The 14500-nt window shown below is 37.5% G+C and overlaps 1 pseudogene across 1 annotated transcript; it reads right to left on the reverse strand.

Annotated features, from left to right (window-relative positions):
* Window positions 1-7900: 7900 nt before the first annotated feature.
* LOC145545112 (bromodomain and WD repeat-containing protein 1 pseudogene) lies at window positions 7901-8665 on the reverse strand (annotated as a pseudogene). The gene has a single exon (XR_014081873.1). The product of XR_014081873.1 is annotated as a bromodomain and WD repeat-containing protein 1 pseudogene (transcript).
* Between the last annotated feature and the right edge of the window lie 5835 nt (window positions 8666-14500).

The following is a 14500-nucleotide window of genomic DNA, read 5'->3' on the forward strand; positions in this document are numbered from 1 at the left end:
TTGAATATGGGTATTGGGTGATATTGAAAGGTTATTGTTACTTTTAGCTCAAGGGTTCCTCAAAGGCTTGGCTGAATCATATTTATGCTGCAGACTGTGGGGTGCTTCCCGGGTCAGTTTTGCATCAGTCTGATGTTTCTGATCACTCTCTGTCTTCTTCAACTCCTTCCCTATTTCCTTGCACACTAGTATCTTCTCTAATAAAATACTTCATGTTTAAACTCATCTTGACGTTTGCATCTAAGAGGAGCCAGACTCATAGGCAATACTATATGCTCACTTCTGTTTCAGATGCTTTTACCACTTCCACATTTCTTTCCACTTGTGTCTTTGTAACATCCCCTAACTCCTTCCTGGGGAAGTTTGAATTTAAGGGGATTTAAGATTTGAAACAGAAAGTAAATGTGCAAGCATCTCTCTTCCAACTGATGTATACATGAGATGCCCCAGCATCCATTGTCTTGGTTCTTTGATTATAAACAGAATAGATTTGGGTTGGAACAAATTTAAGCCATGGAAATCAGTTTATTCAAGGACTTTGGATATGACAAAACCTTATGCCTGCTGTGTCGGTAGAGTCAGGTGTCAGGCAGCCAAGAGCTTCATCCAACTTGAGCCCTAGATCTTTATATTCAAATAATCCACTTAATTTGCATTCAAACAGCCCCTCTAGCATAGGTGGGCATTTAAGCCCATGCTATTCTTTTTCCACACTGATCATACAACTTTTAAGCACCACAGAGTATATAACAATTACAAGAAGATTTTCTCTGAAGCACAACAAAATGCATGCATAGATATTCTTTCTGTGCCTGTGCTTCTGGCTCCTCTCACTACACGGCAGTCACCTCAGCACAGCCTATCTTTCACATACGATTTCTTTCCTCATACCAACCTGGTAAAAACTCCCCAACACTGTTTTGTCATACTCTTTTCGGAGGCTGTAGGGCTTGAAATTATGGTCAATTTTCAGAAACATAATCTGGATTGAAATCCCAGTCCTGCTTCTTCATACTTTATAAGCCTTACTTCCCTGGTCACTAGGTTCAGGTCTGTAAATTAAGTTCCTGCCTCATAATGTTGTGAAGACTAAATAAGGGAATGCTTGATACTGATTGGCCTATGCTCAGAGCACCATAAAAGCTTACAAATATTATGTTCTTTCGATACTGTGGACCAGGAATCTCCACTCACTCTTTCCTGCCCTCTAGTGTTGACTTTGTTCTCAGAGACGTTTCTGTGGGAGAACCATCTCCATTTTTGGGTCACAGCACACAGGAGATAGGATTAGCAGATACACCTCTGGCTGAACAAAGTGGGAAAGAGTGATTTTCTCAGCAACTGACTAGTGGTGGCTCCAAAGGACATTGGAGTGAATTTCTGCCTACCTAACATTCCACTTGTGAGCAGTCAATTCTGGCTGATTTAAGCAGATAGAAAGTTTATTCAACGGATATCACTTTTCTCAGATAATTATTTGGAGGGCTAGAGGACCATGCTTAAATCTTAGCAGCCAGAAGATGCTACAGAGAAAGTTCATCATATCTGTTTCTTCTACCACTCAGTCTAAAATTAAAAGTCAAACAGGAACACTGCCAGACATGCCAGTGACATGTCTGTACACTTGAGTTAACATGGACTGAGAAAGTACTAGTATCTGGCCTGTTGTTGTGGAAGGTAATCTCTGCCTCCAACTAAGATTCATTGGAGAATTTCTCCCAATCGTATCAAGGAGTTCCATTGCTGGGTAGACCAAAAAAATAGACAAACCCAGAGCCTCCTTGCAAACATTCACAAGAGTAACTGAATGAGTGGTCATAGCTATGGATAGCTATGAATAGGAACCTGGTTGTATGAAACATCTTCTTCGGGACCTTTATCCATTAACTGTTCCCCATTCATTTATATCCTTAACTTCTCTATATCTGTTGGTTCATCCTTTGTTAAAAAATTTTAACTCTCTCCAACCATTAAAATACTCCTTTCCACCTAGCATCCCTATCCAAGTTCAAGCCCATGTAACCTCTCACCTAGAAAATACCCATAGTCTGATGACTGATGCTTCTCTTGTCTTCCCTAAACCCATCTGCCACATCTGTCAGACTGAACTACCCAAAGTGGAGATTTTCACCGTATTACTTCTTTGCCTAAAACTCTTCAGAGTTTATTAATTTAATAAGCTTCTTATTTATTTTTAATAAATAATTTTTTCATTAATTTAAAATCATCCTCTTCAGTAAGTCTGCAAAGCCTTCAATGAACTGTGCCCCCTAGGTCCCCAGTTTCATCTCCTTCTTCTTCCTATGATAAACTTTAGTCTCAATAATATTGCTACCTGCTCCCTCTCTTCCAACATCTTGAGATTTATGGTATGGCTTGTGATTGTTCTCATCTTACAACGTCTTCCCAACTTTATCTTCTAGCCAACTTTTGCTCTTCTAAATGCATTCCATTCACTGAACAGCAGCTCAGGCCTCATCTACCCTAGAAAAACTTCCCTAATTTCCAAGACTGGATTTATTTCCCTTCACAATGTTATTAATGCACCGTGTACACGCATTTACCTTAGCACTTAACCTTACTTGTTGGAATTTCTATTCATGTCATTGCCCAAACCAGTACACTCTTCCAAGGCAGCACAGAGCACAAAGCTTAGCATATACAGGTGCTTTAAAAATGTTTTCTGAACTGAACTGAAGTTATTATAGCGAATTCCATTGGAAGATATAAGTATTAATCAGTTGGTCGTTGATTAATATATATTGATTGAGGCATTGTGAAATTATTAAGTGATTTGTCCCTCAAATATAAGTACTTGGAGAAATAGGGTGATTTTTGGTAGCATGTTCTCCAGTCAATTTAATTTTTCACTTAGCTAAGAAATGTAATTACAGTGTATTTTCTTCTAAAATGATTGATATACGTGGAAATCTTATATGATTTCAGGAACAGTTATTATAACATTAAAAATGCAAATCATGGGGACTTCCCTGGTGGTCCAGTGTTAAGAATCTGCCTGCCAGTGCAGGGGACACAGGTTCATTGTTCTGTTCTGGGACAGTCCCATCTACTGCAGAACAACAAAGCCTGTGGGCCACAATTACTGAGCCCACATGCAGCAACTACGGAAGCCGACACACCCTAGACCCCTGCTCTGCAGTAAGAGAAACCACCAAAATGAAAAGCCAGGACACTGCACCGGAGAGTATCCCCTGCTCGTTGCAACTAGAGAAAGTTAGTTTGCAGCAATGAAGACCCAGTGCAGCCAAAAAATAAATAAATAAAAAAATTTTTTAATGCAAGTCATGACCTGTTAAGGATTGTTCTGCTAGCAATATTAAAATTAAGAGTGCCTAAAGATTCGGATAAAATCTAAGATAGATACCGTAATGAACTAGGCAAACTAATATTCTCTTCTGGGTAACTGCTAGCAGAGCTTATTCAATTAAAGATTTTCCCCTCTGCTGCCATCTTTTGGCCGAACAACAGTAGAAAATATTAAGCAGAAATTAAGGACAGAAATTTAATTTTAATCAACACATATTTTATGCCAGTCACTAGCTTAGGGAATTTCACATATTTCATTTTATACTCATAGCAACTTTCTGTAGGTATTACCGTCCTCCTTTTGATAAGGGAGAAAACTGAGTATAGCAGACACTGTTGTCATCTTTCCTAAGCCTGATTTTGTTCCTCATGTAGGCAAATCCTTCATGAAAGTCTGAGCCCCTTGCCAGATAGGAGAGAAATCTTAATTGGCCTGAGCATTCATGGAGCTTGCCAAAAGACTTGTGTGAACAAGGGTACGGAATGAAATTCTAGCCAGTGCAATCCACTACCGGGAGGGTGGAGAGAACAGGTGTGAGAGGGGACATTTAGAAAGATTTTTCTGAGCTCTTAAAAAAGAGAGTCAAGTAGAGGTAAATAATTTTTTCTGCCTATGAACATTATTATTCTTATGTGACCATGAAATTGTGGCAGCCATCTTGGAACCATGAGGGGAGCCAGTCTAAGGAAACAGACCAATATGCTGAAAATGGCACAATAGAAAGATGAATGAAACCTGGTTTCTTGATAGCATTACTGAATAGCTGCTCTAATTCTAGAATTTTTTAAATATGAGATATTAAGTGTAATTAAGTCATTTTTATTTTGCATTTTCTGTTACTTGCAACCAAAAGCATCTTAACAGATTTACTGAGGCTTAGTGAAATTAATTTGCAAATATAAAGATTTGAATCTAGTATATTAAGCTATGATCTACCTGTTTCTTTCTTTATACAGAAAAGAAGCAGAAACTCTGACTGAGGAAAGGTTAAAGTTGTAAGCTCTTACCAAGCCAATGGAAGGTTTAAATTCCTAAGGAAGAAATGGGTAATGCTGGTTAGATCCTGAAGCAAAAAGAAACAAAAGAAGAGCTGTAAAGAAGATTATTAAAACTATTGGGGAAATTAGAATATGAATATGTATGTTAGATAATAGGCTGGTTTACTATATAAATTCTAAACTTTCTGAGTGAGATCACTGTGTTTGGATGTGTAGGAGAGTGCCCTTACATTTAGCATCTAACATAAAATGTTTATTAAAAAAAAAAAAGAGAGAGAAAGGATTCACAGCCTTTCTCACAGAAATGCTCTAAAGAAGGGAAATAGGAAAACAAACAACCCAATCAAAAAGTGGGAAAAAGACCCAAATAGATATTTCTCCAAAGAAGACATACAGATGGCTAACAAACACATGAAAAGATGCTCAATGTCGCTCATTATTAGAGAAATGCAAATCAAAACTACAATGAGATATCACCTCACACCAGTCAGAATGGCCATCATCAAAAAGGCTACAAACAATAAATGCTAGAGATGGAACCACCATATGACCTAGCAATCCCACTCCTAGGCATATACCCCGAGGAAACCAAAATTGAAAAAGACACATGTATCCCATTGTTCATTGCAGTATTATTTACAATAGCTAGAACATGGAAGCAACCTAGATATCCATCAACAGATAAATGGATAAAGAAGTTGTGGTACATACACACAATGAAATATCACTCAGTCATAAAAAGGAATGTCTTTGAGTCAATTCTAATGAGTTGGATGAACCTAGAGCCTATTATACAGAGTGAAGTAAGTCAGAAAGAGGAAGATAAATATCATGAGCTATTTCAAATCCTAAAAGATGATGATGTGAAAGTGCTGCACTCAATATGTCAGCAAATTTGGAAAACTCAGCAGTGGCCACAGGACTGGAAAAGGTCAGTTTTCATTCCAATGCAACAGAAAGGCAATGCCAAAGAATGCTCAAACTACCACACAATTGCACTCATCTCACACGCTAGTAAAGTAATGCTCAAAATTCTTCAACCCAGGCTTCAGCAATACGTGAACCATGAAATTCCAGATGTTCAAGCTGGTTTTAGAAAAGGCAGAAGAACCAGAGATCAAATTGCCAACATCCGCTGGATCATCGAAAAAGCAAGAGAGTTCCAGAAAAACATCTATTTCTGCTTTATTGACTATGCCAAAGTCTTTGACTGTGTGGATCACAATAAACTGTGGAAAATTCTGAAAGAGATGGGAATACCAGACCACCTGACCTGCCTCTTGAGAAACCTGTATGCAGGTCAGGAAGCAACAGTTAGAACTGGGCATGGAACAACAGACTGGTTCCAAATAGGAAAAAGAGTACATCAAGGCTGTATATTGTCATCCTGCTTATTTAACTTATATGCAGAGTACATCATGAGAAATGCTGGCCTGGAGGAAGCACAAGCTAGAATCAAGATTGCTGGGAGAAATATCAATAACCTCAGATATGCAGATGACACCACCCTTATGGCAGAAAGTGAAGAAGAACTAAAGAGCCTCTTGATGAAAGTGAAAGAGAGTGAAAAAGATGGCTTAAAGCTGAACATTCAGAAAACTAAGATCATGGCATCTGGTCCCATCACTTCATGGTAAATAGATGGGCAAACAGTGGAAACAGTGAGAGACTTTATTTTGGGGGGCTCCAAAATCACTGTAGATGGTGACTGCAGCCATGACATTAAAAGACGCTTACTCCTTGGAAGGAAGGTTATGACCAACCTAGACAGCATGCTAAAAAGCAGAGACATTATTTTGCCAACAAAGGTCCGTCTAGTCAAAGCTATGGTTTTTCCAGTAGTCATGTATGGATGTGAGAGTTGGACTATAAAGAAAGCTGAGCACCGAAGAATTGATGCTTTTGAACTGTGGTGTTAGAGAAGACTCTTTTTTTTTTTTTTATATTGTAATAAACTGTTTATTAAAAGGTTTACCAGCTAATATACTTTAACAGAAAAGCCCTAGAGGTTTATTAGACTATTTCTGAAGGAAAAAAAAAAAATTTAAGACATCTCAGATACAACAACAACAACTAACATTTGTGTAGCACTTTACAATTTACAAAGTGCTTTCCACATACATTATCTCATTGAATCCTCACAACAACCCTGTGAGGTAGGTATTATCGCCAATTTACAAGTGAGGTAACTGAGGCTCAGAGGTTCCAGGACCTTTAAAGAGATCCACTGCGAATGACTTGTCAAGATGGACCATAAAACCAGATCTTTTGACTCCAAGTCCTACTCAATGCCAAATGGATTTTTATTTTCATCACAGAATTACACCATACAATCATTAGTGATAAGTCTTAATTGCAACTGATCCAATTTTCCCAAAATGAACTTTTTTGTAAGGAAAATTTTATTTTTTTTCATTTATATGAAAATCCTTGACTTAATTATTTAAATGTTACTGAGTTTAAAATTAATGCTGGCCAATATTACCATGACTTTTAATCTCCTTAGAAAGTATTGACAAATGGCTTTCCTCTTGTTTTAGGATCATAGACAATCCTTTACACAAGAGCATATGTAGGACCTGTGAGCCTGAACACTTAATTCTGAAGTCCTATCCCTCTTAGCAAATATACAAAGGAAACTGTCTAACCCCCTCTAGAGGAGATAGCAGCAGAGCATAGAGTATAATGTGCTAGAAATTAGCTTCTGCACAACTGAAGGAGGAAGGGAAGAAAGGCATTATATAAACCTCCACTGAGCCTCGGGTGCCCCAAACTAACAGGCATATCATGTTTTACAGGAATGAATTCATTACCACTATCATTATCAGTTACAAGGCATCCTTTCATGTCACTAGTACAAACAAACAGAGAAATATAGTCCCTACCCTAGGACAGCTTGCTGAAGAGCTTCTTCTACAGTCTGCCAGTTCTAAAGCAGTGCTCATCACAAAACAACATTGAGCTTGACACGAGTAAAGAAAACAGAAGAAAACAAGCTACCCAAGCAACTACTATATAACAACCTAAAACAGAATAATTACAAGGTGAGTAGAACACAGAAAAAGGAGGAATATGAACAGTTTCCTGATTCGAGCCACAGTGTGGCGTGACTACGTAGAGCACTGAAAAACAACTAAAGCTGACAAACCAGTCTGGTATGGAACCAAGAGGAAGGGTTGTTCTTTCTCAGTCAAACTTTATACTGGTGGAGCATCTAAGAGGCAGCATCACAACAGCAACAGATCTTAAAAATAATCGTGAGGGATGAACGTGACGGATACTCAGGATCAGAAGAGCCAACATTCTTGCCCATTAGCAGTTAAGCCACGTTGTATACATAGATCGTATCACATACATATACTCAGTCTAAGTGATTTATACCAAGCTAACAGAAAAACAGCAATTCCAAACATTTTGCTACCACACAATTTCGCAAAAAATTAAATTGGTGGAAAAAGAACCATGCAATTGTACATTTTTGGTGCTCATTTTCAAAATGCTACCAAATTTAGAAAATCACTTCCCCTTATAACAAAGGGCTTGCAGAATCTAAATATCAAATGAAATACTTCTAGCATTTTAAGAGTTTATTAGACACATACAATTACATTCAATGAAGTTATAAGTGAGCTACAAAATGGAAAATTAAGAACTCACATTGATAAAACCTCAAACACATCTCAGAATAAATTCAAGCTTTTGAGCTTAACATCTATACCTTTATCATTTTTTAAAATGCAGAAGGACCCATTAAACACTGACGTAATAGAATTCAATGCCTAGGCTAAATGCAGAGAATTTTATAGTCCACAATATGGTTTTTAGTTACATATCACCTTTCTTCCACAATGCTTACATTACTTCACAATTATAGTAATTATTAAGCTAGTAATACAAAGCAGAACACTTCTTCAAATTAAGGTACATTTTGCTGTATGTAGCAAAGACTGCCTTCCTGCCCCAAGTAAAGAAGTGACTCTTGAAATGCTGGGTGGGATCTCTTTATCCAGCATGGGACCGATGCGTTGGCAGATTTGCAACAGATGGTCAGGAGCCACATGCTTATTGGACAAGACCAATTCCTCGTAGCTCCTGTTGTGCTCGTTGCCCTCCCAGTCCAGCCTCTTCGGCAGCAACTGGTACTGCTCCAGCTCCTGCACCAACACCTGGGCGGCTCTTCGACATGGGCCGGCCGATAGGTACCGGGCGATGAGGAAGTACAGCTCCGACTCGATGAGAGGCACCGGGCGTCGGGCGGGCGAGGGCTCCGCCATGGCCGGGAGGGGGCCGGGATGGGAGCGGGCAAGCAAAGCGTGTAGGCCGCGCCGAAGCCTGACCGGGCCGGCGTCCGTTTACCTCAGGCGCGCCGCCGCCACCGCCGCTGCTGCCTCCGCCATGCCGTGCGCGCCCTAGAGAAGACTCTTGAGAGTCCCTTGGAGTACAAGGAGATCCAGCCAGTCCATCCTAAAGGAGATCAGTCCTGGGTGTTCATTAGAAGGACTGATGTTGAAGCTGAAACTCCAATACTTTGGCCACCTCATGCGAAGAGCTGACTCATTTGAAAAGACCCTGATGCTGGGAAAGATTGAGGGCAGGAGGAGAAGGGGACGACAGAGGATGAGATGGTTGGATGGCATCACTGACTCAATGGACATGAGCTTGGGTGGGCTCCGGCAGTTGGTGTTGGACAGGGAGGCCTGGTGTGCTGCAGCTCATGGGGTCGCAAAGAGTCAGACACGACTGAGTGACTGAACTGAACTGAATGTATACATATGGAATCTAGAAAAATGGCACTGAAGAATTTATTTACAGGGCAGCAATGGAGAAACAGGCATAGAGAATAGACTTGTGGACATGGGGAGAGGGGAAGAGAGGGTGAGATGTATGGAAAGAGTAACATGGAAACTTATATTACCATATGTAAAATAGATAGCCAACGGGAATTTGTTTTATGGCTCAGGAAACTCAAACAGGGGCTCTGTATCAATCTAGAGGGGTGGGATGGGGAGGGAAATGGGAGGGAAGTTGAAAAGGGAGGGGATATATGTATACCCATAGCTGATTCATGTTGAAGTTTGATAGAAAACAACAAAATTCTGTAAAGCAATTATCCTTCAATAACAGAATAAATTAATTTAAAAAAAAAAAAAAGAAGGGAGATAGGGAAAAATTCTTTCCTTCCCTTCCTGGCCACTGGGAAAATTTATCTTTTAAATTATCTTTACTAATAGACTAATTATCTTTACTATAGACTAATAGATGAATGGAAAGAAAGAGAGAATTAGTTAGAGCAAATGTGGTAAAAATTTAATGATTGAATCTAACTAAGTGGTATAAGAGTGCTCACTGCAGTATTCTTGCAACTTTTCTAAAGTTTTGGAATTTTTCAAGATAAAACATTGAGAAACATCAAAGTATAACTTTCAAATACTTACAAACATGAATTTCAGAAATATAAGGTGAGAAACTACCAAAGGTGAATCTAGGTTAAAAGTTTATGTAACTAATTAATAAAGGGGACCAGCTGGATGGAAAAACTGGTTCAAAGGAGAATTTGAGGAACTGTGTGTACATATGTATACACAAACACACACACAACTACTAAGGGGGAAAAATGTGAACACATGATTGCTAAATTAAATAGAAAACTGTTTAATTAAAATGAAAACTGTAACCTTTTGCGTTATCTTTTCCACCAGACAGAAATCATTTAAATCTGTACTAGAGAATACATTGGGGCTTCCCTGATAGCTCAGTTGGTAAAAAATCCAAAAACTTTTCTTTTATTTCTTTACCAGCTGAGCTTCCGTGATAGCACAGTGGGTAAAGACAATATATTGGGGGCCACAGGGAGGCCCAGTGAGGAAAAAGAAGATATCATTTGGAAATTTTCCATCCATGTAACATTTAACTTCACAGAGTCTGAATCCTAACTTTGTGTTCCCCTACAGCAGGAGCTCCAAGGGTGGTCTTTGAGACCTCGTGATGGTAGGGGCCACAAAATCCTTTAAAGAGGTCTGTGGAGTCAAACTGTTTTTGTAATAATACTAAGACATTATTTGCCTTTTTCTCTCTCTTTCTTTCATGAGTCTATGGAGTTTACATGCGATATTGCTGCAGATTGTATATAGAAGCAGATGTGAAAACCCACCTGCCTTCTATTAAGGCAGATATTAATGAGATTTGAAAACATGTAAAATGATGCCATTCTACTCAGTAATGATTTTATTTTGGGGAAATATAAGTTATCTTTAAACAATATGTTATTTTTGCTGATCTGGAATGAATTTGATATTGCTGTTTTTAAATAATGCATTAAATATTGATTGACATTGCCCATCTAAACAAAAGTTTTTGAGATTCTCAATAATTTTTAGAATTTATGGGAGGTGTAAGGTCAACACATTTGAAAACCATTGTCCCAGAAAATTAGGCAGTATTTGGCAGAACTTGTTTTAGTATAACTTTGAAAGTATACAATCATAATTTTGCTTTATCTTCAAGTTGTAGATAAGTTTTCTTAGAAAAAAGTTGATAAAATAAAAGAAAAAAGTTGAATTTATTTCTACTTTAAAAAATAAAAAATGATATCTGGACATGTATGCATGCACACTCAGTCACTCAGTCATGTCCAACTCTTTGTGACCCATGGATTGTAGCCCACCAGGTTCCTCTGTCCATGGAATTTTCCAAGCAAGAATACTGGAATGGGTTGCCATTTCCTACTCCAGGGAATCTCCTCAACCCAGGGATCAAACCCACATCTCCTGCATCTCCTACATTGGAAGGCAGATTCTTTACCAACTGTACCACCCTTGCAATCTTGAAAAAGAAGACCAAAGCTAGAGGAATCACATTTCTTGTTTTCAAACTGTATTACAAAGCTTTGGTAATCAAGACAATATGGTGTTGGAATAAAAATACTTACTTAGATCAGTAGAACAGAATAGAGAGCCCAGAAATAAACCCATACATATATGGTCCCTTAATTTATGAGAATGGAGCCAAGAATACACAACAAAGAAACTATAGTTTCTTCAGTAAATTGTGTTGGGGAAAAGTGGACAACCACTTTGCAGCCACTTACAAAGAAAACTGGACCACTAACTTACACCTTACATAAAAATCAACTCAAAATGGATTAAAGACTTGAACGAAGAACAATAAAAACTGAAAAACTCCTAGAAACCATAAAACTGCTAGAAGAAAACATAGAGGATAAGGTCTTTGACTTCTTAGTAATGGTTTTTTGTGTGTTCCTTTTTCTTTTTTGGATTTGACACAAAAAGTAAAAATAGACAAATGGGTTACACCAAACTTAAAACCTTCTGTATAGTAAAGGAAGTGAAAAACTACTGAATGGAAGAAAATATTTGTAAATCATCTATCTGATAAGGGGCTAATGTCTAAAATGCAAAAAGAACTCATACAACTCAATAGAAAAAAATCTGACTAAAAAATGAGCAGAGACTGGAGAAATGTGTGGAGATTCCTTAAAAAACTAAAAATAGAATTACCATATGATCCAGCAATCCCTACCCTGGGCATTTACCTGAAAAAAAACTGAAATTCCAAAAGATTCATGTACCCCAATTATCACTGCAGCACTATTTACAATAAATGGGATATGGAAGCAACCTAAATGTCCATCAACAGAGGAATGGATAAAGAAGATGTGGCACATATATGCAATGGGATATTACTCAACAACAAAAAGGAATGAAATGATGTCATTTGCAGAGATGTGGATGGACCTAGAGACTGTCATACAGAGTGAAGTAAGTCAGAAAGAGAAAAACAAATATTGTGTATTAACACATATATGTGGAATATGGAAAAATAGTACAGATGACCATACAGATGGCCAAGCAAAATAGAGACACAGATGTAGAGAACAAATGTATGGACACCAAAGTGATGGGGAGGGGAGGTGGGATGAATTGGGATTTGGGATTGACATATATACACTGCTATGTATAAAATGGTTAACTAATGAGAACCTACTGTATAGAACAAGGAACTCTACTCAGTGCCCTCTGGTGACCTAAATGGGAAAAAATCCAAAAAGAAGGGATATGTGTATATTTATGGCTGATTCACTTTGTTGTACAGCAGAAACTAACACAACATTGTAAAACAACTATACTCCAATAAAAATTTTTTTTGAAAAAGTGGGCAGAGACTCTGACTAGACATTTCACTAGACAAGACATACAAATGGCCAAAGGTTACATGAAAAAGTGCTCAACATCACTAATCTTCAGGGAAATGCAAATTAAAACCATAATGAGCTATCACCTCTTACCTGTTAAGATGGCTTTTATCAAAAAGACAATAGAAAATGACCTTGGCAAGGATGAGGAGAAAAAGGTAACCTTGTAAATGTAAATTGGTGCAGCCTCTGTGGAAAACAGTATGCAGATTGCTCGAAAAATTAAAAAGTAGAGCTACCATATACTCTGGCAATTTTACTTCACAGTATTTATCTGATGGAAATGAAATCACTATCTGGAAAAGATATCTGTACATCTGTGTTTAAAGCAGCATTATTTACAATGGCTAAGACTTGGAAATAACCTAAGTGTCCATTGATGAATGAATGAATAAAGACTCTGAGATATATATATCTATATATAGAGATATATAGATATATATATATACACATACACATATATAATGGAATACTACTCAGCCAATGAAGAGATGAGATCTTGCCATTTGCAACAACATAAATGGAAAATCATCAGGTAGGATAGATTCTGGAGCCAAGTTGTTCAGATTCAACTCTCAGCTCTACCACTTAATAATTTTATGAAATTGGATCTGTCTAAGACCATAAGTGTAACTCATCTCATAGGCTAGTCATGAATATTAAATGAATGAATACTTGTAAAACACTAAAACAATACCTAGAACATAATTAGAGCTCTGTATGCTTACAGTATTATTTCACAAGAAAACTCATGCATTTATATTTATCTTACTATCTACCAATTTCTTCAAATACTGCTTTCTCTGAAAAGTGTACCAAAATAGTTCTCAAAGAATTTCATATGAAAATAGGGTTTCATAGTCATACAAATCTGAGCAATATTGGAAAAAGAAAAAAAATGAGAGGGACCAGATTAAAATTGAGTCATCACACATGCCTTTCTATGGCTTATAATCATGACTTACAGGGTCATTCTACTGTAAACCTCCTAACATTTCCTGCAATTTTCAGATTACTGAATAGCTAATCATAATATGTTACTACTAATATTTTAACCACCAATATGTTAATTTGTATTGTTTCAATTCTATTTCTACACATATCAAATTTATAGTTTTGTTGCTCTTGATAAAATTCTTCAAAGTCAGTGAGTTGATATATATCACTTTTTAATGGCTACTGTGACACAGTCATATCTCATTTTATTGTGCTTTATTTTATTGCACTTTACAGATATTACATTTTATTGAAACTGAAGGTTTGTGGCAACCCAGCAACCAGCAAATCTGTTGGTGCCATTTTTCCAATAGCATTTGCTTGCTTTGTGTCTCCGTGTCACATTTTGGTAATTCTCATGATATTTAAATCTTTCATTATTATTTTATTATGTTGATCTGTGATCAGTGATCTTTAATGTTACTATTGTGATTATTTTGGAGCACTATGAACTTCATCCATGTAAGATGATGAATTTAATTGATAAATATGTATAGTCTGACTGCTCCACGGACCAGCCATTCCCATCTCTCTCTGCCTTCTCAGGCCTCCTGATTCCTCGAACCACAGCAATATCGAAATTAGACCAATTAGTAATCCTGCAATGACCTCTTAAGTGTTCAAGTAAAAGGAATGATTAAACTCAGTGAGGAAGGCATCTCATAAACTGAGATAGGCTGAAAGCCAGGGCTCTTTGCCAAAAATTAGCCAAGTTATGAATGCAAAGGAAAGGTTCTTGAAAGAAATTAAAAGTGCTACTTCAGTAAACACACCAATGATAAGAAAGCAAAACAACTTTCTTGCTGATATGGAGAAAGTTGTAACGGTCTGGATAGAAGATTAAATCAGCCACAACATTCCCTTAAGCCAAAGCCTGATTTAGAACAAGGCCCTAACTATCTTCAATTCTGCAAAGGCTAAGAGAGGGGAGGGAGCTACAGATGAAACATTTGAAGCTAACAGAGG

This window comes from Giraffa tippelskirchi, chromosome 4 (assembly GCF_054371585.1).
Source record: "Giraffa tippelskirchi isolate mGirTip1 chromosome 4, T2T-mGirTip1v1.2.pri, whole genome shotgun sequence".
Lineage (NCBI taxonomy): Eukaryota > Metazoa > Chordata > Mammalia > Artiodactyla > Giraffidae > Giraffa > Giraffa tippelskirchi.